The sequence below is a fragment of the Lissotriton vulgaris genome, chromosome 10, assembly GCF_964263255.1.
Source record: "Lissotriton vulgaris chromosome 10, aLisVul1.2, whole genome shotgun sequence".
In the NCBI taxonomy this organism is placed as follows: domain Eukaryota; kingdom Metazoa; phylum Chordata; class Amphibia; order Caudata; family Salamandridae; genus Lissotriton; species Lissotriton vulgaris.
In genome coordinates, this window is record NC_141698.1 from 1,105,028,162 (window position 1) to 1,105,053,012 (window position 24,851).

Below are 24,851 nucleotides of genomic sequence, written 5' to 3' on the forward strand. Positions count from 1 at the left end.
TTCAAGTAGGTGTTGGTGGATTGTATTATTGGGCGTAGGAACGCATCCACAAATTTGGAGAGTGGCTCCAAAATGGATCCAATCCCTGAGACGATTGGTCGCCCTGGTGTTTTTTCCTAAAGACTTATGTATCTTAGGGATTCTGTAGAAGTAGGGAACTGTCGGTTTTTTGCTGTTCAAGAAATCTCCTTCTTTTTTGGTTATCCTATCATGGGCAAGCTCTTGCTCCACCATGCTGGCAATCCCAATCCTGAGTCTTTCAGTCGGGTCTTCTTTGAGATGTCTGTAGTTCCTTTCATCAGAAAGTAGTCTCAGTCATTCCTGCCGATAAAGTTCTGTGTCCTGTATGACAATTCCGCCGCCTTTGCCAGCCGGTTTTATGGTGTTTTTGTCACTGGCCAGTATTTTAATGGCTTCATGTTCTTGATGTGTTATGAAAGACTCATGCTAGTTGGATCCAAATCTCCCACTTCTCGTAAGACTGCCTTCTCGAAGGCCAGTACTTCAACAGGAAAGGTGGATGAAGGGGGTGTGAAGTTAGATTTAAGATGGAGATCAGTGTCTCCTTTTTGAGTCTTTATATTGACTTTGTTTTAAAAAAAACACCCTCAATTTTATTTTCCTGATGGCTTTGTTTAATTCAAAGCTCAGTTGGAATTTGTCCAAAGTTGGGGTGGGTACGAAACCCAGGCCCTTTTCTTGTACTGCTAGTTGTATTTCGGTTAGATGTGAATTGGATAGGATCACCACTAAACTCTGTGGTTGCTGGTGTTCGGTTGCTCTGGTGGGCCCATGCTCCTTGTGTGACTCCTGGCTTATTCCAGTGGCTTCGCCCATTGTACCTGTTGTCCCCTTTCGTCTTTCCTCTTGGTGGTCCTCTGCCCCATCCTAAAAAAGGAGTCTGCAGATAATCAATTTGAGGGGTGTGCTCCCAGTAAGGGTATTGTTGTGGGTAGTATTGTGGTGGGCATAGAAGAAAGGTGGATTTTGAAAAGGGGGTTGGTAAGGTGTCCAACCATAGCTTCCCTGGCCTCCTCTATTCCTCATCCTTCCTCTGAAGTTCTAGCGACCTCTTGTGTTCTCACGGCCTCCTGTGCTGGTGTCAGATTAGAGCTGGTTACTGACCCGTCTATATCCGTGTTGTATCCCTGATTGCTCCCTGTTAGTTAGTAGTCATCTCCAATAAAGGGGTAGGCCTTCTCGTGGCTGAAGTTTTTCCCATCTTTTAAAAATATTGGATATTTGGTATCTTTGAGTGATAGTTTAAACTCAGTCATTATTTTGTTGAGTTCCACCAGGCGCTTTTTCAATTCTGCTGGTGTTTGGTAGGTTTTCAATTTGACCTCCAGGGCATGTATTTCTTCCTTCATTGCGTGTGCGAGGCGTGTTGCGGTTTTGATGATCAACACAAGTCGGTCTCTCGTGCAATGCCAAGAGATTAGCGACCAATCTTTTTTGAAGGCCTTATCCTGCTGAAAGATAAATGGCTCATTTCGTACTATCAATCCTCTTGGAGCTGCATTTATTCTGAGGTATTCTGCCATCATGATTCTATGAGTAATTGTTTTCTCTTGATTCCTTTTGAGCTCAGTCAGCTCATCCCAATATTGTGCCGCTTCGTTGCTGTCACTGTTGGGTGTATTAACAAGAGGGGTCATGGAGGAGATGATTCTTTCTACTTCCTCTTCAGTAAATGAGGCCAGTTATTTCTGCCATGTTGTTGTGTTGTGGTGTCCAGTAGGCTGAGTGTAAAACGCTTTTTTAGAGATTACACTCCCGCACCTTTCGCTGTTAAATACTTATCAAAAAAGGAGGGAGAGCCTGGGACTTACAGGTCAAACTGACGGAGGGCAGCCGAGTAAAGACTTTTTCTTTTCCAAACAGGAACCTCGTTCGAAACAGGAACCTGTATCTTACTTTTAACAAATTTTTGGTCGCATTTCAAACCACCCGTTTTCGAGTGAAGCCACGGCGCTGTATTGGGTATTATACCATTCCCTATTTTTACACCCACAGGGTTCTACAGGCCCCTCCACCCAGGTATACCATGGGGCATATTACTGCTACTAAAAAAGTAATATCTGAAAGAAACAGGTTAGTATTAGATTCCTTACCTTAAAATATCCCCAGGCGTCAGACTGGATCCAGAAAATTTTGCTTAGCAGTACCCCTGCGTGTCGGTAGGCATCTCCTGCGGCTCCGCGTCCGTCGTCGGCGTCGTTGGAGCCGGGATGACGTCGTCGGGGTATTTAGACGCCGCCCTCGCGCGCTGACGTCAGTTCTTTTATCCGCTCCAGAAAGCACAGGTCCAGAGAAAGTGGTACCCTTTAGTCACTTTTTGACTAAACTTTTTTGAGTCTAAGACTCAATCGGTGCCGGTAGGGATGCCCGGGTTGAAGCCCTGTGTCGACTGCAACCGACTGATGTCGGTTACCATCCCCATCGCCGGTGCCTACATTGCCTGGGCCCAACCACGATGACAAGTCGTTCCCCGACTGTCGGGCCTTGACGTCGAAGGCTAGGCGGGAGCGGTCCCATAAGCGCCTCGGGCTCCGGCAGTCGGCCCGCGCTGCTCGTGGTCCCGGTCCGGAAGGAGGTCGAGGGACCGGTCGCGGGGCCAGAGTCATCACAGCTCGGCGAGTCAACACCACTCGTCGGGGTCCAAGTTCTCAGGTAAGAGGCACAAGAAGTCGAAGAGGCGACATTGCTCTTCTCTCTTTCCCCCCCCCCCCCCCCCCCCCCGACGCTCGCGCGACGCGGCCGGGAGTTCGGGTGACACGGCCCACGCGGCTCTGCCGGAGCCACAGGCGTCGCAGCCTGCTCCATACCCGCCGGTCCCTGGGCAGAACGCAACGCCGGAGGAGATAGATGCTCCGTCTGGTTCCGCGACGCCTTCGGGCCAAGCGACCCCGACTGGGAGCCCAAGCGGGCCGGGTGCTTCGGCCCAGGCGCCGTCGGGTGCATCTGCCCTGTCGGCGACTTCGGTCCCGACGCCCCAAGTTCCCGCTGGATCCGGTTCCGGGTCGCCGCTGGTCAACCTTACGACCCCGCTGGCGTCGGCCCCTAGGGTGACGGCCCCAGCACGACGCCGTCCCTGGTCTACCCCTTGGTCCGGGTCCGGGGTCAGAGCGGCATCGATCGCCGCATTCGGCGCCGGCTGGAGCAGAATATTTTGAGGATCTGAGTCCATCCTTTACACCTGAATTTCAGGACATGGACGGCGGTGTGGGGGGGGGGGGGGAGTGGGATGTAAGTCTGAGGACTGGACAAAGGAACTAGGGAAAGCCAGTGGCCTGGATACCTCCCCGGACATTGGTTTTGTCTCCCCTCCTACCGTGGCTACGGAGGAGGGGGCTGCTTATAGTGTGGTGCTGATGAGGGCAGCCAAGGCCTTGGCTCTTGAGCTCCCCGTCGCAACAGTGAGGCCTAACATCCTCAGAGAGGTCCTTAAACCACAGGCAAGCTCCCCAGAGCCTCTACTGCCGTTTAATGAGGCTCTCACGGACGTCCTTTTGGGCACTTGGTCCAGGACCACTACAGGTCCCCCTGTCGATAGGATCGTCGCTAGACTCCACCGCCCAGCCCCGGGCGACCCTAGTTTCTTGTCCACCCACCCCACCCCCGAGCGCCTGGTTAACCAGGCCTCTACTTCCCAATCCGCATTCCCGACCGGCACCACCAGATCGGAAATCCAAGAGGTATGAACAGTTTGGAAAGAAGATGTTCTCCTCCCTTAGTTTGGGGTTGCGGTCGGTCAACACCGCATGCCTCTTGGGACGTTACACCCACTCTTTGTGGGATACGGTTGCGGCCGTGCTGCCTGAGTGCTCGGAGGGAGCCCGGGTGAAACTCGTTCAAGCCCTCGCAGAGGGAAGAGACGCAGCGCGGTACTCTATACGATGTGGACTGGATACCACAGACTCGCTACAAAGAGCGATTTCCAAGTCTGTGGCAGTTCCCCGCCACGCCTGGCTGATTTCCGCCAACTTTTCAGCGTTTCCAGATCATGCGCTGGAACGCTTCAAGGACTCCAGGGCTACGGCCAAGTCCTTGGGCCTGTCGGCCCGCGTCCGCAATCTTCTGCCCAGCGCCCCTTTCGTGGCCACGGAAGGGGTGCTCCCACACGTCCTGACAGCCACAGGCCACAGACTAACATTCAACGCGGGGGCGGACGTGGTTACTGTCGCGGCAGTAACGGGGGACAACGGCGTGGCCAGTCCACATCCACCCCCGCAGCATCCGCCTCAAAGCCTTCCGAGTTTTCAGGCCCATTTAACGCCAGTGGGGGGCAGGGTTCGCCATCACCTCCTCCACTGGCGCACCATCACATCGGATAGGTGGGTGCTGCAAATCGTCCGAAGGTGCTACTCCCTCCCCTCCCTTCGAGGCGACACCTCCAGTCATGCCACTGCAGTTCCACAGCGTGTCGGGGGATCACTTGCAACTTCTGCAAGAGGAAGTTTCGGCCCTCTTGGCCAAGGGGGCCATCGAGCGCGTTCCTGGGCCAGAAGTAGGACATGGTTGTTACTCCCACTACTTTCTGGTTCCCGAGAAGGGCAAAGGGGCCTACGCCCTTTCTTGGACCTAAGGAAAGTCAACGGCTTCCTCCAGAAGAAGAAGTTCAAGATGCTGACTTTGGCTCAGGTCTTAGCTGCCCTGGACCCGGGAGACTGGATGGTAGCGTTGGACTTGCAGGACGCATATTTTCACATCCCCGTCCTGCCGGCCCACCGGTGCTACCTGCGGTTCACGGTAGGGCACAAGCACTTTCCGTTTACCGTGCTCCCCTTCGGCCTTACCAGCACCCCACGGGTGTTCACGAAAGTGATGGCTGTGGTTGCAGCTCATCTGCGCAGGTTAGGGGTTTCAGTCTTCCCCTACCTCGACGACTGGTGGTTGAGGGCGGGCTCGCCCCAGACAGTCGTCAGCCACCTCCAGACGACGGCCGACCTCCTGCACCTGCTGGGGTTCTCCATCAATGTGCCGAAGTCACACCTGTGTTTCTCTCAGAAGCTTCTCTTCATCGGAGCGGTTCTAGACTCGGCGCAGTTTTGGGTTTATCCTCCTGAACAGCGGGTTCGGGATATTCAGGCTCTGATTCCGATCTTTCAGCCGTTATCCCGAGTCTCGGTCAGGTTGACACTGCGGCTTCTGGGGCTGATGGCCTCCTGCATTTTTCTGGTGCATCATGCCAGGTGGCGGATGCGGTCTGTGCAGTGGGACCTGAAGTTTCAGTGGGCCCAACATCAGGGCAACTTGTCCAAACATGTCTTGATCTCGGAGGGCACTGCAAGACCGTTGCAGTGGTGGCTCACGGACCACGATTGGGTCAGCGGCAGATCCCTCTACCTACCCCAACCGGAGCACGTAGTTGTGATGGACGCGTCCCTCCAGGGCTGGGGGAGCCACATGGGAGAGGCGGAGATCAGAGGCCTCTGGTCTCCAAAGGAGTCCCGGCTCCACATCAACCTTCTGGAGCTGTGGCCGATCCGACTTGCACTGAAGGCATTCCTCCCCTCTGTCCGGGGGAGTGGAGTGCAGGTGTTCACGGACAACACCACCGCCATGTGGTACTGCAACAAACAGGGCGGGGTAGGTTCGTGGACCCTATGCCAGGAGGCTCTGCGCCTCTGGCATTGGCTGGAACATCAGGGCATGACCTTGGTGGTTCAACACCTCGCAGGTTCCCTGAACGCCAGGGTGGACGAACTCCGCCGTCTGTGCATGATGGATCACGAATGGCGTCTGAACTCGGACGTGGCTAAGGCAGTGGGGAGAGCCTTGGTTAGATCTATTCGCCACAGAAGAGAACAATGTCATCAGTTCTGCGCGTTGGAATTTCCAAGGCGGCACTCGCTGTGACGCTTTTCGTCGCGAGTGGAGCTGCGGTGTGTTGTACGCCTTTCCGCCTATACCACTTCTGCACAGAGTGCTGAAGATCAGACGCGACCGGGCCCAAGTCATCCTCGTGGCTCCGGACTGGGCACGAAGATACTGGTATCCCGAGCTACTCAGAATGTCTGTCGATTCCCCGATTCGTCTGCCTCTTCAGGAGGACCTTCTGTCGCAGCAGCAGGGGACGGTCATCCACCCAAACCTGTCAAGTTTCCACTTACATGCGTGGAGATTGAGCGGCGGCAGTTGAGGCCATTTGACTTGCCTCCTGAAGTCTGTAATGTGATTCTGGCAGCCAGGCGTCCCTCCACAAAATCGGTATACGCCTGCAGGTGGAACAAATTTGTGGCATGGTGCACAGCAAAGGCTGTAGATCCCCTTTCTGCCCCTCTTTCAGAGCTTCTCCTCTTTCTGCTTTCTCTTGCCCAGCAGGGCTCTGCTCTGGGCACTCTAAAGGGCTACCTCTCTGCCATTTCCGCCTTTTTGAGGTTCCCTGATCAGCCCTCTTTGTTCAAGTCCCCTGTTGTAAATAGGTTTTTGAAGGGCATCACTCATATGTTACCTCCGTTGGGTTCAAGCCCGGGGTTGGTATTGCTGTGGTATCTATTCTAAGGTAAGGAATCTAATACTAACCTGTTTCTTTCAGATGCACACGTTACTTACCTTCGGTAACGATATAACTGTAAGAAACAGTCAGTAGTATTAGATTCCTTACCGGCCCACCCATCCTCCCCGTTCTGCGAACCGATATCAAGGGTTACGGTCATCCCCCTTTCAGGGCCTTAGTTTTCATGGCACCCGTGTTGGTTTTTATCATGGCTCTGCGGAAAAGCTGTGTATAAGAACTGACGTCAGCGCGCAAGAGCGGCGTCTAAGTACTCTGACGTCATCCTGGCGCCAACGACGCCGATGACGGACGCGGAGCCGCAGACGACGCCTACCGACGCGCAGGGGTACTGCTACGCAAAATTTTCAGGATCCAGTCTTGGCGCCTGGTGATATTCTTAGGTAAGGAATCTAATACTAACTACTGTTTCTTACAGATATATCGTTCCTGAAGGTAAGTAACTTGTGCTTTTTTGCACAAACTGGTGTAATGTTATATGTTACATGTTATGTGTGTCAATAAGTGTGTCCAGTGAAGCAAGTGTATTTACGATATGTTTTTAACAAATATCCTTTGAACAAACAGCAAAACGTGACACAGTTGGAGCATTAACCACTGCCTGTTTGCTTTAGGAGCACCAGAGCACTTAACATTGTTCTAAATGTTATAGGCACCAACTACATTGATTAGCCACTGCCTAAGACCATGACCTGCCCATTTGGACAAATAGATTGCATATGAATATGCAATCTATTTTTCTCCCACAATACAGATACTGCGGGTACAGTGTTAACCGTATGTATAAGTGAATTGCGCATACAATAGGTGTGCTTTCTACATTTTTATTTTTTCACCTTGAATTTAGGTTTGTTCACAGGGGTGGTACACATGGAACTGGCCCCCATGTTGTCCTGAAGAAGAGGTGTAGGGGACACCTCGAAACATGTTGACGGACTATTAGGGATTATAATCACATAAGTTATTTTTCCTTTTATCTACCCCTTTTTATCCTACCAACTAGGATCAGGAATAAAACTTTAGCTTACTAGTTAGGTATTTTTAATTAGCACAAAACACCTCTCCCCCATACACTGCACTACACATAGATCCACAAAACCAGTGCTCCTACGTATCCCTCGCAAGTCATAGCACGCCTTAAGCTATAGATGCTTGGGATGGCCCAATGATGAAGCATGTCACCTAGGGGCAACCCTGGGTGAGTGAGCGGACTTGAGAAAATACATTTTCTTTTCTTATGAGGTGCACCCAAAATGGGTAGACCTACAATCTCTCCCTGGCTAGGTTCCTATGATCCATCACATATGGATTTTTGTGTTCTCACTGTTCTTTTTCATAATCTCTTGTAAACCCCAAACTTTGACTAAAAAAAAATCACATGTGAGCTGTAGAGCATATCTATGCATTGATCGCCATCTGGTGTTCGGCCTGGATGTTTGCACTGTGTATCTGAAAGAGACACTTTAGTGATAGATTCCTTACCTTAGAATAATCCCCAGGCGTCAGACTGGATCCGGAAAGCTTTCGTCAGCAATACCCCTGCGCGTCGATAGGCATCGTCGTACGCTCCGCGTGCGTCGTTGGCGGCGTATTCGACAAAATGACGTCACTGGAGCTACTTAGACTCGCCCATGCACGCTGACGGTAGTTCTTTCTTTTTCCGCGCCAGCGAGCGCAGATCCGGAGAGAGCGGTACCCCGTCACTTGTTGACTAAATTATTTGTTGGATATATTTTGTATGTAAACTTACTCCTGGTGCATAGGGATGCCCGGTTTCAAGCTTTGTAAGACCTGTCCGCGCACGATGTCGCTGACGGACCCGCATTGTGAGTGTCACTTCTGCCTGGTCGGTGACCACGACACCGTGTCGTGTTCCCACTGCCAGGCCATGGCCCCGAAAACTTCGCTGGAGCGATCCCGAAAGTGACTGGAGACCCAGGAGTCAGCCCCATGTCGTTCCAGGTCCTGTGTGAGGTCGAGGGCCCGGTCGCAGAGCAAGCACCATCATTTGAAGTCTTCCCACATGGAGACAGGTAAGGCAAAGCACAAAAAGTTGAAGTGTCGCTGCTCTTCGTCCTCTCCTCTCCTCGCGGGACGCGGCTGAGGGGGCAGGTGGCACCGCCCCTGCAGCTCCAAAGGAGCCTGAGCAGTTACCGTTGATGTTCCCACCTTTTCCGGGTCCATCGGCGACTCCGGCCGAATCGCAAGAATTTGTGTTTGCAATGGCATGTATCTTCGGCCTGTGTGGCCTCGTTGGATCACCTTCGGGCCCCACTATTCGTCGATGGCTCTGGCCCGATGTCGACGCCCAGAGGCCTCCATGGCTCCGGCTGGTGCTCCTCGTTCTTGCCGGTGGACCCCAAATGGCTGGCGGTGACAACGGTGCCGGTGGCCGACCCCAGCATCTACTACTTCTCCGACACGGTGCCAGAGGGATGTCACCCGACGCCAATGGGGGACTTTTACCATTTTATTCACCCACGTCCTCGTCCACTTGTGGAGGAAGGGGAGGACTGGGAAGGGTTTGAAGACTCTCTCGCAGCACAGTGAGAGTCTGTCCCCGACTGGGATGAGGAGGCGGAGGCCGGTGCCTCGGATTACACTCCGGCGCCTGGTTCACCATACCCTTCAGCTACTATGGAGGAGTGGTTCCTTTTCCATGGTGCTATGTAGGGCTGCCGAGGCTCTTGGCCTCGAGCTCCCTACAGTGGCTGTCAGGACCACCCTACTGGCTGAAGTGCTTCGGCCAGCTTCTTCTTCTACAGAACCGCTATTGCCGTTTAATGATGGACTTACTGATGTGCTTCTGGGCACTTGGTCCCGGCCCAACACAGGGGCCCCTGTGGACAAGGATGTGGGCCATTGCCGGCCCTAGTTGACCCTGCCCTCCTCACCCAGCACCCTAAACCTGAGAGTTTGGTGCTTCAGGCCTCTCCCAGAGTGCTTTTCCCTCTGCTCCACCAGTGAAGGAGTCCAAGAAATTGGAGCAGTTTGAAAAGAAGATTTATTCTTCTGCAATTTCTGGACTGCAGTCTGTGAATACTGCCTGTCTCTTGGGCCGATATTCCCATTCTATATGGGATGCGGTTGAGCAGGTGCTGCCTCAGTGTCCGGAAGTGGCCCGGACAGTTCTCTCCCGAGCTCTCATGGACGGGAGAGATGTGGCCAAGTTCACTATACGTTGTGGTTTTGATACTGCTGATTTTTCTGGGTAGGGTGATTTCCACAACTGTGGCGCTCCGTCGTCATGCCTGGTTGAGGACCACGGGCTTTTCTGCAGATGTCCACAATACTTTGATGGACATGCCCTTCAATGGCACCTACCTCTTTGGTGATAAGGCGGATTCCACACTGGAGCGTTTCAATGACTCTCAGGCCATGGCCAAGTCCTTGGGCCTTTCGGCTGCACGTACTCCTTCCGCTTCTAACTTTCGTTCTCCGGAAGAGGTGTACAAACACGTTCATTTCAGAACAAGTCTGCGCAGCAATAGTGCCAGTGTTGCCGTAGACGTGGGGCTCGCAGATGCGGGTCACGTGGCCAGGTTGCAGGTCAGTCCACCAACACCCCCGCTGCCAGTGCCTCCACACCTTCCTAGTTTGGTGTTTCAGACCCACCAGACGCCAGTGGGAGGCAGGATTCGTCATCAACACCCTCACTGGTGCACAATTACATCAGACAGGTGGGTTCTGGAGATTGTTCGAAGGGGCTACCCTCTCCCCCCCCCCCCCCCCCCCCCCCTTCGAGTCTACTCCCCAGCCCTGTCATTGCAGTTCCACCGCATGTCGGGGGATCATTTGGCACTTCTCCAGCAGGAAGTTACAGCCCTCTTGGCCAAGGGGGCCATCGAGCATGTTCCGACACCAGACGTAGGTTGTGGTTGTTACTCCCACTACTTCATGGTTCCAAAGAAGGACAAGGGTCTATGTCCCATCTTAGACTTTCGGAATGTTAATTGCTTCCTCCGGAAGGAGAAGTTCAAAATGCTCACTCTGGCTCAGGGCTTGTCTGCTCTCGACCCACAAGACTGGATGGTGGTGCTGGACCTGCTGGATGCTTATTGGCGTTACCTGCAATTCACATTGGCCCAGGAGAATTTTCCGTTCACTGTGCTCCCCTTTGGCCTTACCAGCACCCCTCAGGTGTTCACGAAAGTGATGGCAGTGGTCGCAGCTCATTTGTGCAGATCAGGGGTTCCAGTCTTCCCCTATCTTGACGACTGGCTGTTGAAGGCGGGTTCGCCCCAGGCTGTTGTCTCCCACCTCCAGACTACGGCCGACCTCCTACATTCTCTGGGGTTCTCAATCAACGTGCCAAAGTCACATCTGGCCCCCTCTCAGAACCTCCTCTTCATCGGAGCAGTTCTGGACACGATGCAGTTTCCGGTCCATCCTCTCGAACAGTGAGTCCGGGATACTTGGGCTCTGATGCCAATCTTTCAGCCTCTATCTCCTGGGTTTCGGTCAAGCTTACCCTCAGGCTACTGGGCCTGATGGCCACCTGCATCCTGCTGGTGGACCATGCCAGATGGCATATGCAGGCTCTGCAGCGAGACCTGAAGTTCCAGTGGGCACAACATCAGTGGGCACTGATACATCAGTGACCGATGCATCACTTCTGGGATGGGGCGGCCACATAGGTGAGGCGAAAATCAGAGGACTCTGTCGGTGTTCTGCTCCCAATCAACCTTCTGGAGTTTCGGGCGATTCATCTTGCACGGAAAGCATTCCTTGCCTCTGTCTGGAGAAGAGTAGTGCGGGGAAGAGTAGTTCAGGTGTATATGGACAACACCACTGCCATGTGGTACTGCAACAAACAAAGCAGGGTGGGGTCGTGGACTCTGTCAGGAGGCCCTCTGCCCCTGGACATGGGTGAAGAATCCGGTGGTTCAACACCTGGCAGGTTCCCTGAACGCCAGAGTGGGTGAACTCAGCCGCAGGTGCATGATGGATCACAAATGGCTTCCTCGCTCGGAGCTGGTGCAAGGTCTCTTGCGACAGTGGCTAGAGCCTTGGTTAGATCTATTCGCCACTGAAGAGAACGAGCAATTCTGCACATATGAATTTCCAAGGCGGCATTCGGTAGGCGATGCTTTTCATCGCGAGGGGAGTTGCCGTCTTCTATGTGCCTTTCGGCCTATACCACTTCTGCCCAGAATGCGGAAGATCAAGCCTGACGGGCCCAAGTCATTCTTGTGGCTCAGGATTGGGCCCAAAGAGCCTGGTATCCCGAGCTGCTACACATGGCCATCGATCCTCCTATCAGACTGCCTCTTGAGGAGGATCTTCTGTCCAGCCTCCACCTTCTTACGTGGAGATTGAGTGGCGGCAGTTCATATTGTTTGTCCTGCCTCCCAAAGTCTGTGATATCTTTGCAGCCAGACGTCCCTCCACAAAGACGTTTACGCCTGCAGATGAAACAAATTTGGGGCATGGTGCCCAGCAAAGGCTGTGGATCCCCTTTCCGCAGTTGTGTAACGGACACCCCTGCAGTGCGGGGGTCCCCACTCTTCTATATATGATGGGGGGGGGAGGGGGCTCAGCTTGTTATTCCAGGGTGTGTCTCCTGTGAAGCAGATGCAGTTTGCAAGTGGAGAGAAACAAAATAACAACTTTTGTTTCTCTTTCACTCTGAGCCTGCCAGGCCCTTACAAGAGCAGATAAAGCACTCACGGAAAGCACCTTCCTTAGAGCACTGCTTGTCTGAGAGGGGAAGTGGCTGCACATAACTTTGTTGGGGCAGAGATAAGGTTGCTACATTTAATTGCAACTGACAAATATAGCCATCTGTTCACAATTTAACATTCTGCAAAAAGTCTCCAGTATGGTTCTGAAGTAGAACTATATAAGAAATAATGTATTAATTCATTTCAATATGGCCTTTCTGTCTTTGTCAGTCAGGGGTCTCCAAGGCCGAGGTAGAGTTCACTCCAAAGTAATTTCTTCTTACATTGCCAGTTTAAACTATGAACTAATAAGGGGAAAATGAATACAATCTGATTGTTCTAATTGGTGTACTGGCCAGGGCTCATGCCCATATTAAACCAGTTAGGTGGCAACCATAGGAAGAGTACGTGTGCAACTCCAGAAACTTAACTAGGACTCTACTTAGGGACAATGGCGGGGCAAAATATAGCTGAAATGTTGAAGTAGTGGTGATGGATGTGGAGGGGTAATTGCATATGAGTGATTGTGGTAGGTGAGCATTAAGGAAGTAGACGCAGTCCCCCAAAAGGCTCTCCTCCAACACCCGCCTTTTTTCCCCTCAATGACCAGCACAGTTGTGCCTTGCACAGGGATCTTGTTTTGTTAATGGTCTGCTGTAAGGGAACAGGGATAGCATTTTTTTTTAAATAGTTAAATGCATGGTGTCCTCTGCACCCAAGAGGAGCAGTTGTGTGCAGTGCTTAATTTGTAAAATATTAAGTGCCAGCGCACTGGCCAGGAGGCCACTGCAACTTGCTCCTGTCATCGCTGCCAAAACAACTAATGGCCATCTCTCTCGCCAGCAAGTGCTGCAGTTCAGATTATTCAAGGTCCCCAAACCTAAAGGAATGACTATGGTGGCAGATATTAGCAATTTTTAATGCATATTGGATTTATAAACCGGTGTGCTGCTCATCTCGAAATTAGATGAGCAGCGCTACCATGTGGCAGACTGTTTTAAGTTTAGTAACAATTAAGTGCGGAGCACCGGAAACCAATTAAGATCCACTTCGAGCACAGGAAACCACCGGCTCAAATTAAGAACTGTTTGTGGGGGGACTAATTCTATTTAAATCCAAGCAGGTAAATTGAAAAGGTAATTCAATTACAAGTATTTTAAATGTATTACCCAAATTAGCAATTACCCATGCCTGCGTGGGCTATCACAGACATCTGCACTATTTTCTCTATGCGTTTTTTATTGTATGCATTGTCTAGAATATCACTGGTGCAACTATCTGTAGTGTCCTTAGAAGCAAATTGTAGGGGGCATACATTAGGCCATAGTTAAACTGGTGGCTGTACTTTGAGATAAAGTAGCCCCTGCCATACATTATAAGGATTTTGCAACTCACTGAGGAGTTCCATGACTATATAGCGGAACGAGGCCGACGGTGACTTACAGTATCATTATCATTTACGGCAGCAGGTACTTTATTCCATGTAATACATGGTCACACCATCACTTTTACCACAAGCCACTGAAATCCTTGGTGTGTAGCTAGTGTTGTAACAATAGCCCCTGCAGCACCCATGGTGCGGAGGGCACACGGGCTTCAGGGTGCCCCCTTCTGCACTGTGCACGGGGGTGAGTTCCCTGTCCTTAATGCTCCTGACTTGGTCCAGGGCGTGGGGCCCTCTGTGAAATCTGCAGGGGGGACCCCTTATGTTTCGTTACCCCATGGACAACAGGGCAAATTTACCCTGTAAAGATTTTGGAACTCAAGAGCCGTCCACTTGGTCTGATTTTCTTCCATCAATCAGAGTGGCATACAAATAGGCAACAATTGTGAATACTAAACTGAGGAGCTGAATTTAGAATTGTAATGGCATTCCGACTGATTCCTTAAATGAACCTACGCCAGGTCCAAGACTGGGCACGGATTTGTTTATCATTTATTTCTGCACTTTTCTACTGACACTGCACTATGGCGACTGCAGCTTCACAAGACTTTCACAGAAGGAGACACTTCTGATCTTAAAATATGCCTAAGCCTCTGGTGACGTGTTGCTTTATTTTCTCTCTCTACAGGCATTGGATCTAGAGCCACCGGTGTTAAACTGTTTTCTGTTAGTAATTTGTTGAGCAAAATTCTAGGTCCTAACAAAATAGGCAGCTTAAGGCTTTGAGTGGCAAAACGTTGAGGACCCAGTAACAATTTCGGAGAGTCAGTGGGCCTCCTAGTGAGAGAAAAGAAAAGATCGGAAAAAGTTCTACTGGAGCAATAAGAACCATCCCTATGATTGTGGCTGTTCCCATGAGTAATTGCCCAAAGCACAGAAAGGTACAGGGTCCAGTAAAACTCATCCTCAGTACCAAATGTGGGATACTTAAATAAAAAAACACTACCATAGCTAAAAATGTCTCTTAGGAGTCAACGGCAGCTCAAGCACAGGCTGTCCAACAAGCTATTCTGTTAGATTCTTCTTCCTGTAGAATACTTACTTACCTTATGAATGTCCTAATGGTGCCAAATTGAATCTGCAAAACGTATTCCCTAAAACTAGCCCTCTAGCACCACAAGTGAAGCATGCAATTCCAACTCTGGATCCATCTACACAGTTGGGATGACATCTGGAAGCATGGCTCTGTTGCTCTGGATTTGGTTCCTGATTTTCAATGCCTTATCAACACTGATCCAGAGCTCGGGTCTGTAGGAAGGTGGATATCTGACTATGGTAACCCCCAACTTTTTGCCTGGTGTTTTGCTGGTTTCCGACTTAGTTGACCTGGGACCCTGCTATTCAGGGCCCGAGGCCTACTGCTCTCTCTGTAAAATGGATTCCATGTACCTTGGGTGCATATCTAATTGGATACTGAGTCACCTTATCAGTCCCTGTACAGTGTACCTTAGGTACCCAGGGCATAGGTGTACCCAGGGCCTACCAGGGGCTGCAGCATGTATTATGCCACCCCTGGCTGGCCACCTAAATCTGACACAACTGGCTGCACGACAGCTGGGGCAAGGTGGTGTAATCACCCTTTGCTTTAGATATAGTATACCTATATCTAACCCTAAAATGGACACATGTATTCCTATCAGTCACTCCTATGGCAGGCCTTAACAATCCTGAAGGCAGAGTGCTTGGAATTATGCGAGATGGTGCTCTGGCATGAGCTGAGCCCGCCTGCAGCTTGCGGAACCGAGTCCTTATAGCTGTTCTATGATAACACGTACCATATACTCTTAAGTGCCTTATAATCCTCGCGGTTATTTGCCAACTCTGGTATCGCTTTATCAAAACATGTCAAGTAAGGTGTCATACGAATTGGAATACGAACCCCTCGCCAATTCTGGCGACGGGGTTAGCATTCCACCCTTCTAGAGGGACACGACATGTATGTAACTGTGAACCCCGGTTAAAGTTAACTCGAGCCTCAGCATCACAAAATGGATGCTGCCACCACAGACACAAGTCTGACCCCCTGCAGCTGGGAGTCCTTCCAGCGAGGGGAGCTTGGACAAAGGGTTTCCTGTCAGGGGCGGTGCTAGCACCATTCCAGACAGGGTTTTGTGTATCCTAGGTATTCAGGGCTGAATAGGAAGGTGACTGCAAGTGGCACCCCGGTGCTCACTGTGCATCTGCCAGTTTGAACCAGTTCCAGGGGCACACCAGCCCCTGAGCTGGGGAAAAGTCCGGCATGGGAGAGGGGTGTAACCACCCCCCTTCCTGGTCCCACCCATGGGCAGGACCTAGTCCCGTACCAGCCCCTTTCTTTAGAATAAAGGTGGGAGCGGGGACCCTTCCAAATTAGATCATCTTTGAATCCTGAAACTACTTTCTACGAAAGGAACTCAAGACTTCTTCCTAAGATTTCTCCCTTGTGACTAAGGAGTAGTCACCCTGCATCTGCGGGCACCAACTAAGTAACCTGCGGTTTGCTGCACGTCCTTCCTCCGGAACCAGACCGACCAGCATGACGAGACCCGGCTTCCCTGGCACCTCTGACCTCTACCTACATCATCAGCCCAGCTGAGATTCGTGGGTGTGACGAGACCTCGAGGGGCCGGCCATCTTCAGAACTGCACTACGCTTATCCAACACGACCGCCGAGGGATCCTCGAGTGAGTGCTTTGGGGTTTGAGAAGCCCTAACCCTGAGCAGCTCCAGCACCGAAGTCCAGCCCCCCCAGCATCCACGAGATCTGCGTGGGGCCCTTCTGCTCTTTGCTGCTCACCGCGTTGTCCGGCCACTTGCCTGCTGGCTTGTAGCCCTCTTGACGACGAACTACGACACTTCCATCGCTGGTCTGGTTGCTCCAGACTGGCCCTTGCTCCCCTCCAACAGAGGAGCACCCCGGACCCTCCTGGTCCACTCCAGACGCCATTTTGAGTCCACTGCGTGGGCTTGCATTTTCCAAGAGTTGTTGCCCCAATCCTGGGTCCAGCATCGCCGACAGCAGATACCTTCGTGGGACAGCTCGCACCTCCATCCTGGTCGCCGACAACGCCTCTTGGTCCGAGAGACTGCAGAGCCCAGCGTCGCCCACTCACCTGGTCGAGGTGACTTCATCCGGTGCCATCCTGGTGCCCATCTAATCACTGGCTAGTGATTCAGAACTTGGTCCCCTCTGCTTACAGGTACCCTCTTCAGCTGATCCAGTCCTTGGATCGGCCCGGAACATCTTCACTGGTCGCCTGCCAGCAACTTCCACTTCAGGCTCCTGGTTCGTCGACGAAGAAACCCGACGACACTTGAACCCTATGCAGCCGCAGCCCCTGGGCTAGGTAAACCGAGTACCACGGTGCTCCAGCGTAGACCAACTCTCTAAGTGTCTAGATCCACTTTCGTTTTTGACCTACCTAGTCGGGTTCGCCCGAGGACACTAACTTTTGCATTTACTAGTATCCATAGACTTTGTCCCGCATTACGCGGGAGAGTTCCCACTCTACAGACGGCGTTCCTAGACCTCCTGCTTCTAATCTAAGGGTTCAGCATTGTAGGCCTAGCGATTCCAAAGTCTTTGAGAGTAGTACTTACCTGCTAGTAATTTTGCATCCCACTTTTGTAGTATATGGTTTTCCGTGCCCCTCGGGCATTTGCGTAAATTGTGCGACTTTCAGAATTTCTTTAAGAGCTTTGTATTGTGCTTAGCGCCCTGTCCTCATAAAGAGTCCAGGGCTGTTGTGTTCTAAATAAATATCCTTTTATTTTCATAACAACTTGTGTGGTGTCCTTTCACTTGGTGTTCAAGGGGTATATGTGATGGTATAACAGCTGGCTTAACACGCCCTCTAGAGTTTAGCCTAAAGACTGCTCTTGTCCATGCTACTAGGATAGCTGGTCTATAAGGTTGACTTACAACCAATCATCAATAAGGGTCGTTTGGACTGATACATAGTGATCACTAGAATAGTGAGCACTGCATATCAGGCCAACTTCTCACAGGGTCTTACAAAGAAATACCTTTGCAAATTTGACAGCCAATAGGTCAAATGTTACATGCTAAGGTATCTGGTTGAAACCAGGCAAAGAGTGTCTTGTTCTGATCTACAGATCCCTGGACCTGCATCTGTTACTCCAAATAATTCCTGGCAACGCATGTAAAGATATTCCAAAGTGGTCCCTGTCCATGTGAGAGAAAGCGATCATCTAAGGAATACTCTGCCCCAATCCCCTGAATCTGTGGAGACGTAGCAGTGCTGTTCCCTGATGCCGATCTCTTCCTCGTTATCAACCACAATCCTGAAAAACAGGAACTACTCAGTGCGCTGGCACTTCCCAGGTTGTGGCCAATGAGCAGGCTGGGTTGCACATGTTCAAGATGGCCACTACCTAAATGGGGATGCTGTTGCTGTAGGTGTGGTGATTCTGATGATTCCTACCCCGACGTCACTAGAATTTGCGCCTCACAGGCTCCAGCTTTTGCGTGGCTTTAAGGAAGTTACCCTCTTGCCTTCGGTACTGGCCTTAGTGCAATTGCCGGCATTACCTTCGAAGCAGCTCTGCACACTGCTTCTATCATCAAATTCAGCAGAAATGATTCCAGTGCTGAGATAGTCTGAGCCTCCCTCGAGGACCAGCCCCTGAAAGAGCCTCTCCCTAGAGAGCAGAGGTTTAGTCCACTGGAGGAGTTATTTGGCTCAGTCTCTGAAGCTTTACACATGCTTCGTCCCTCTTTTTCTTTCATATGGTGGCCTCAATCTTGCTTATCCATCTGGTTCTCCTCCTTTAGAGCCGATTTTGTTATCTGTATATAACAAGCATTTACAATGCAACGGTTTCGCCTTTGGAAAAGTCAGAGCTATTGGCATTGTAAATGACATTTGTATTTGTGTTGGTTCTGAAAACAGATAAATAAATGGCATTGTCATTTACATTGCCAATAGCTTAATCTCTTGCAAATGTGTCACAGACAGCAAACTGTGTTGCAGGCAGTGTGCATTGATTCATAACAGTGCAGGCAACTTGCAGTGCAACAGGAAAGACTTAGTGTTCGATTTACAGTTTAGTGTCACAAATACTTTTACTGCAGTACAGATGGCAGCTAAAAAGCTAGCAAAGACAATAGGGCTCGCCCTAGGGAACCACCGTCATTGCCAAAGGTTCTAGCCATGCTGTAAAGCACTCCCAATGCTGTGCTCTAACCTCTACAGCATGGCTTTAAAAAGTTCCTAGTTGTACTGGTAAACAAAATGGAATAATAAAAAAATAGCATGAGTAAGGGGAAGAAAGGCGAGAGTGATGGGGGAGCGGAATCACGGAGGGCTGGGGGAAGTAACACGGGTGAGCAGGGAAGCAGCACAGAGGATTGGGAAGAAACACGGAGGGCGAAGGTGGGGGTAGTGAACATGGAGAGAGAAACGTGGTTACATGGGGGCAGCAAACAGGCAAGAGAGAGCGCAAGGTGGGGCTGGGGTGCAGAAGAACACGGATTCACAACTACTTGGTGGTATAACCGCACAAGCAGGGCATCACGTGAAAGGGTGTGAGAAGCACAGGGGCAGCGAGAGGCCAACACGAGCAAGTGGAGCGGGTGGGAAGAGTACACAATCAATCAGTGGGTGGGTACACCAAAACACAACGCGACCCCTCGGTAGTGCTCTTTCCTAGATGCACTTATTGGTGACCAGTTGAGTGGGAACAGACGTGAGTGGCCAGGCCGTGGGAGGGACTCAGTCTCAGTGCACTGCCGGCTGCTGCACACCTTTATTAACTTTCAGATTGATTAGGGTTTACTTAGGCCCTGTCTCACCTGGTGCAGCTGAAGGCTCACAATGTCGTCCGGCCGCCGGCGTCACTCACTCAGTAGTAGTGAGTGCAGTAGTCAACGGCCGTTGAACGGACCTGCAGGATGGAGACCATCGCTGGACAAATGCTTACGCACAGCCCCAACCCCCAAGAACCCAAATCAAGCCCTGCCCAACAGTGTCCCGCCCACTGGGCCGGCGGCGACACTGCATCAACATTCGAACCACGCCTACAAGCCGTCTCAGCCGAGCAAGTAGTCAGTGAGATCAGAAAGAAAGTAAAGAATCTGATCGGAGAACTTGAAGAAGAAGTGAGTGACAATACTGCTGACAGGGTCTCAGGAATCGGACGACCGGGACGAGAAGTAGAACACGAACACTTGAGTTTATTTTGCCTGCCAAGTCCCGTAGCGATAGCGCAGCAACTAAGCAAGTAAATTACGAGTAGTATTAATTAACTACATCCACTATACTGCTAAGCACTGCGACTTATAAACATGATACCCACACCTCAGTGGTCATCATGCATGACGTGGAATCCTTTCCCGCATAGAATCAAAAAAACAAAGCCAACACCTTCCAACCACACACCCTGAGCTTGTAAACAAGTGGTTCAGTGCCCCACAAAGGTGTAGTAAGTGCTTTATAAATGCTGCACTAAAATACATTCAAATAAAAACCATGTGATCCCATTTAGGGTCAAAGGGCGCTTGAAGTCACTGCAAAGAACTCTGGCATTTTGATGAATCAAAGTCCATGTCAAAGACATACGAGCAAAGTACACTTTGATTTTTCATTTCAACTATTCAGAGTGGAAACAGCAATGGTTGTCCATTTGTTTTCAAATGAGTCCAACTGTGGCACAATTATAGAGATGATATGTTGACCTTGTTTACCCTAGGGCTTTTTGATTTAATTTAGCAATATCGACTGCTGACAATTCAAGAGCCACAGTGCCCTGATGCGTGAATTGTAAGCAGGCAGAGTACACAGGTAAAAATAAAATCAATGTCATTACACTCGAACTGGAAAGAAGCCTCTTTTTTACAGAATGTTCTTTTTGAAAGAAAGTGCTCGAGGGGGGGATACTAACAAAGTTTTACCAGGACACCGTGCCAATTATGTCAAAATAAATTAAAAATATTCAAAACCCAAGTATCCCTTAAAAGTAACAGATGGACGTAACAAGAGGTACATTACACATTTCTTCCTAGGGTTGGATACATAATTCCCCACTGTGGTCCGACCATAGTGGAGAATATTATGTGTCAAACTGAGGCATAATCTGCGTGCATGCCTACAGCGAGCATATGTTAGGTGCATTTATCCTTGGGATTAAAAAGGACTAATGTGCTATGTAAAACTCATTCCAAGAGTGGGAAAGGCACGGACAGCGGAAGGGGCGGCGGGAAAGGCACGGACAGCGGGAGGGGGGCGGGAAAAGCTCGGACAGCGGGAGGGGGGCGGGAAAGGCACGGACAGCGGGAGGGGGGCGGCGGGAACGGGCAGCACTCACCTGGACCTGGACTTCCTCCGGTCGGCCGCGAAGCACTGAGGGAGTTTCCTATTCATACCCCAACATGGCTGAATAAATGCTTCATGTACTTTAGCAACAAACTGCTGCGGCATAAGATCAATGACTAAAAACAAAACATGCAAAACTGCTTTTTAATTAGTTTTTTTAAAGCAGCTGGGCGTGGAGCGGAAGCAGTGGACAATGGAGGGTGGGCGGTAGAACTGTAAGCAATACAGGGGAGAGAAGGCAACAAGGGGGACGGCGGTGGTCAGATACAACTCGGAGGAGCACACAAGCGGTGCAACAGGGACGTAGTGGGAAGAAGCACACGTGGACAGGCAACAGCACAAAGGGGAGAGGAGTACACGCGGCAGCTCGAAAACACATGCACTCCACTGTCAGTACTCACACAAAAATAACAAGGAAAGGCACGGACAGCGGGAGGGGGGCGGGAAAAGCATGGACAGCGGGAGGGGGGGCGGGAAAAGCTCGGACAGTGGGAGGGGGGGGCGGGAAAAGCTCAGACAGCAGGAGGGGGGGCGGGAAAAGCTCGGACAGCGGGAGGGGGGGGCGGGAAAGACACGGACAGCGGGAGTGGGGGCGGCGGGAACGGCCAGCACTCACCTGGACTTCCTCAGTCGGCGGTCGGCCGCAGAATAACCAAAAGAAACCTGGAGGAACAAAAAAATAAACCCCGCCCACCACCGCACTGACGTGACAAAAGGGGCCGGATGAGAAAAATTCTCAGAAACGCCCACGAGTCGCCTCGCAGAATGACTGACTCCTCTGTTTCCCAATGGCTAGCCTCCATTTATGGAGCTAGCCAATGGGAAACAGAGGCGGGACAAACAGCCATACTGCAAAACAAAAGATTTCGCCTGCGCGAACCGCTGCTAGTGCAGCTTTTCGCCAGGCGAAACCTAAAAAAGGAGTAGTCTCACAGGAATTACTTTCATCGACTGCTTACGTAAAGTCCAACATGTGGATATAAATTCTGCAGCTGGATTTGGTAGCTCGGGAACACTTCTGCCATTCAAAGAAGCACTTATTGGAGCTCCTCATTGACTGCTTAGGAAAACCCATTCGCTGGCCAGGTAGTTTTTATTCGGATTGCATGGCGCCATCACCTATAGATCTCGTTTTTGTAGAAACCGTCATCAATGGAGAGTTTAGTGGGCCAACATGTGGTATCCCATACCAGATGCCGTAGCAGGACTCTTCAATGGAGAGTCCTCACTCTCAAGCCAGACAAGAAATGGAAAGCTCTCACTCTCAAGCAATGTACGATAACAAAAACAGTCTCTGTTGATACAAGTTTACATATAGATGCTTATGTTGCTTAATAGTCACAAAGCCTCATTCCAAAATTATTGTTCTGAAAAGATGTTTTTAATTAATCACATGAAATAATGTAAAATCAACATGTACCAAGATAACAATCTCAACACAACCCCATTAACCTACAACCCCAAACTCATTATATCAGAAAGTCCATTGTATTAAAAACAAGGTTGCTGTTGTCTCCCAATTTTCTTCGTATTGAAGGCATCAGTCGTGTTTCAGAATCCTCCTTAGAACACGTACAACAGTGGACGTTTAAAAACATCAACGTAAGTTTCGGTGGAACATTCCTTGTGTGGCTCCAAATTCATCAGGGTTGTACATATTCAAAACTATCAATGTAGACAAACTTGAATCATGCATATTGTTGTAGGGAAATCCAAATGGGCTATAAAACAACCAAATCTGTTGAGTAACTTATATACTGTTTTGTCCAAAGCATTTTCTAAAGCTAAAGAATTAATTTATATTATTTGATAGACACATCTAGCCATAGATTCCTTACCTTTGAATTCCCCCAGGCGCCAAATGGATCCAGAAATTTTTCAGCATTACCTCTGCACATCAGTAGAGTGTGTTGTGTGCAACAACGTTGTCACTGGATGTGACATCGACTGAGTCCATAGAAAGAACTCCCCAACGCGCTGACGTCCGTTTCCTTCTTTTCTGCTCTTCCAACGTGAATCCGGAACAGTTCCTCAGGCCTTTTTTTGGCCTGTCTCCATATTTTGTCGAAGAAACAGTGTGCCCTTTTTTAGGTCGAGCCTGGGCAGCGCATGCGTCACTCTGCGAGTCATGCTGTATTCAGGTAGGGACTTGAAGCTCCGTTCACACTCTGCTCAAATTTTTAATTGGCTTATGTCATTATCCACTGTAAACTGTGGCTGTTCATTGGTCCATAGGTTTAGTAGCCCCACCTTAGTACTACCTTGTCTCATTTTGTAACCTCCCATGGTGACACCCCCTTTTAGCCTCCAAGCACTATTTTCTCAAATAGATTTGTTCTGTCTGCTATTGCAGACGGGACAGGCTCTCGCCTAAAACCTTTAAAAAACAAAAAAAAAACATTTATAGAAAGGGTGCGAAACGCATTTGAAATGCAATATGTCTCGCATTTTTGAGAGTTTGAGCTACTGGCATTGTACATGACTATGCCTTATATTTATCTGTTTTAAAAACAACACATAAATAAAAGGCATTGTTATTTACAATGCCAATAGCTCAAACTCTCGTAAATGTGAGACCAATTGCATTGCAAATGCTAGTTTCTCATGTTCATGGGATTCAAACCTTGCAAGTCCTGTAGATGGCAGATGTCAGCCACAGATCCTCATACTATTTGTATTGCAGATCCTGTCATCGCAGGAAGGCGTTGCGGAAACGGCACATGAAGATCCCGGCAGTGGCTCGGTCATGCCCCGTGGCATTGTCTGTCTCGCTCCAGGTCCCTGGAGCGATCATGAGACTGATCCAGGAACCATTCCAACGGGCTTTTATTGCCCTTGACATCACAGGGTAAGCCGTCTGAACGCAAGTGGTCAAAGTCACGACATTCGGCGCCTGGGCCCCGCGTTTCCGATGCCCGCTCACAGCCTCCAACTGAGGAGTCGTGCAAGAGTCCGCCAGGTGCCTCTATGCCAGAGGCAGGAGCACTATGATTCCCTCCATGCCATCTTTGGAACTCCCCCTTTCTCTGATGCGATTTCGAGCCCCAAGGAGGTGCCAGGTTTCCTAACGGAATCAACTCCGGTGGTTTCGCCCACAGCGTTAGTTAGGCCTTCTGAATCCGTAGTTCGGGGTTTCCACCTGAAACGCTGGGGTTTGGTCAGCCGAAAACTACGGTTCACGACGACTATCACTCCTTCTGACGCAGCACCGACGCCAGGCGGCATCTGCTGCGATGCTGGTAGTGCCATCTGGCTGAGGCACTTCACATCCCCATCCCGCATTCTAAACACTTCGTTGCTGTTTTTCCTATGGAAGGACAGGCTTATGGAGGTGAAAGAGGGCCCCATGGACGAGACTGTTCAGCCTCTTTTAGGGTGTAGTGGGCTGACAGAACTGGGTGAGGCTAGTGGCCTTGAAGCCTCGCCAACCTCGAACCTTCTCCCCTCCCCCTACAACCTTGCTACAGAGGTAAGCTCCTCCCTCGCTGAGGTGCTGAAGAGGGCATCTATGGTCCTAGACTTGCAGCTCCCCTCTGTGTAGAGCCTGTGCTTCCCTACAGTGAAGCACTGTATGATCTTTTATTAGGGTCTTGGGATAAGCTCACTACGGGGGCCCCTATGGATCGGTTGTAGGCACTGAGCTTTTGTTAGTTAACCCCCACATTTTGCCCCCTTTTTAGATGCTCGATAATGATTTTCGACTCGGACAGTGCACTGAAGCCTGCTAACCAGACCTCCGTGCCAGTGTTCCTTTCCTAAAACAAGGTGTTGTCTAATTGTACAATAATTGGCAAAGCACTTTAAGCCCCTAGTAAATGGTACTAAAGATGGTCCCTAAGGGCTGCATAATATCTTGTGCCACCCTAGGGAACCCACATTCAAATTCCATACAAACTGCCATTGCAGGCTGT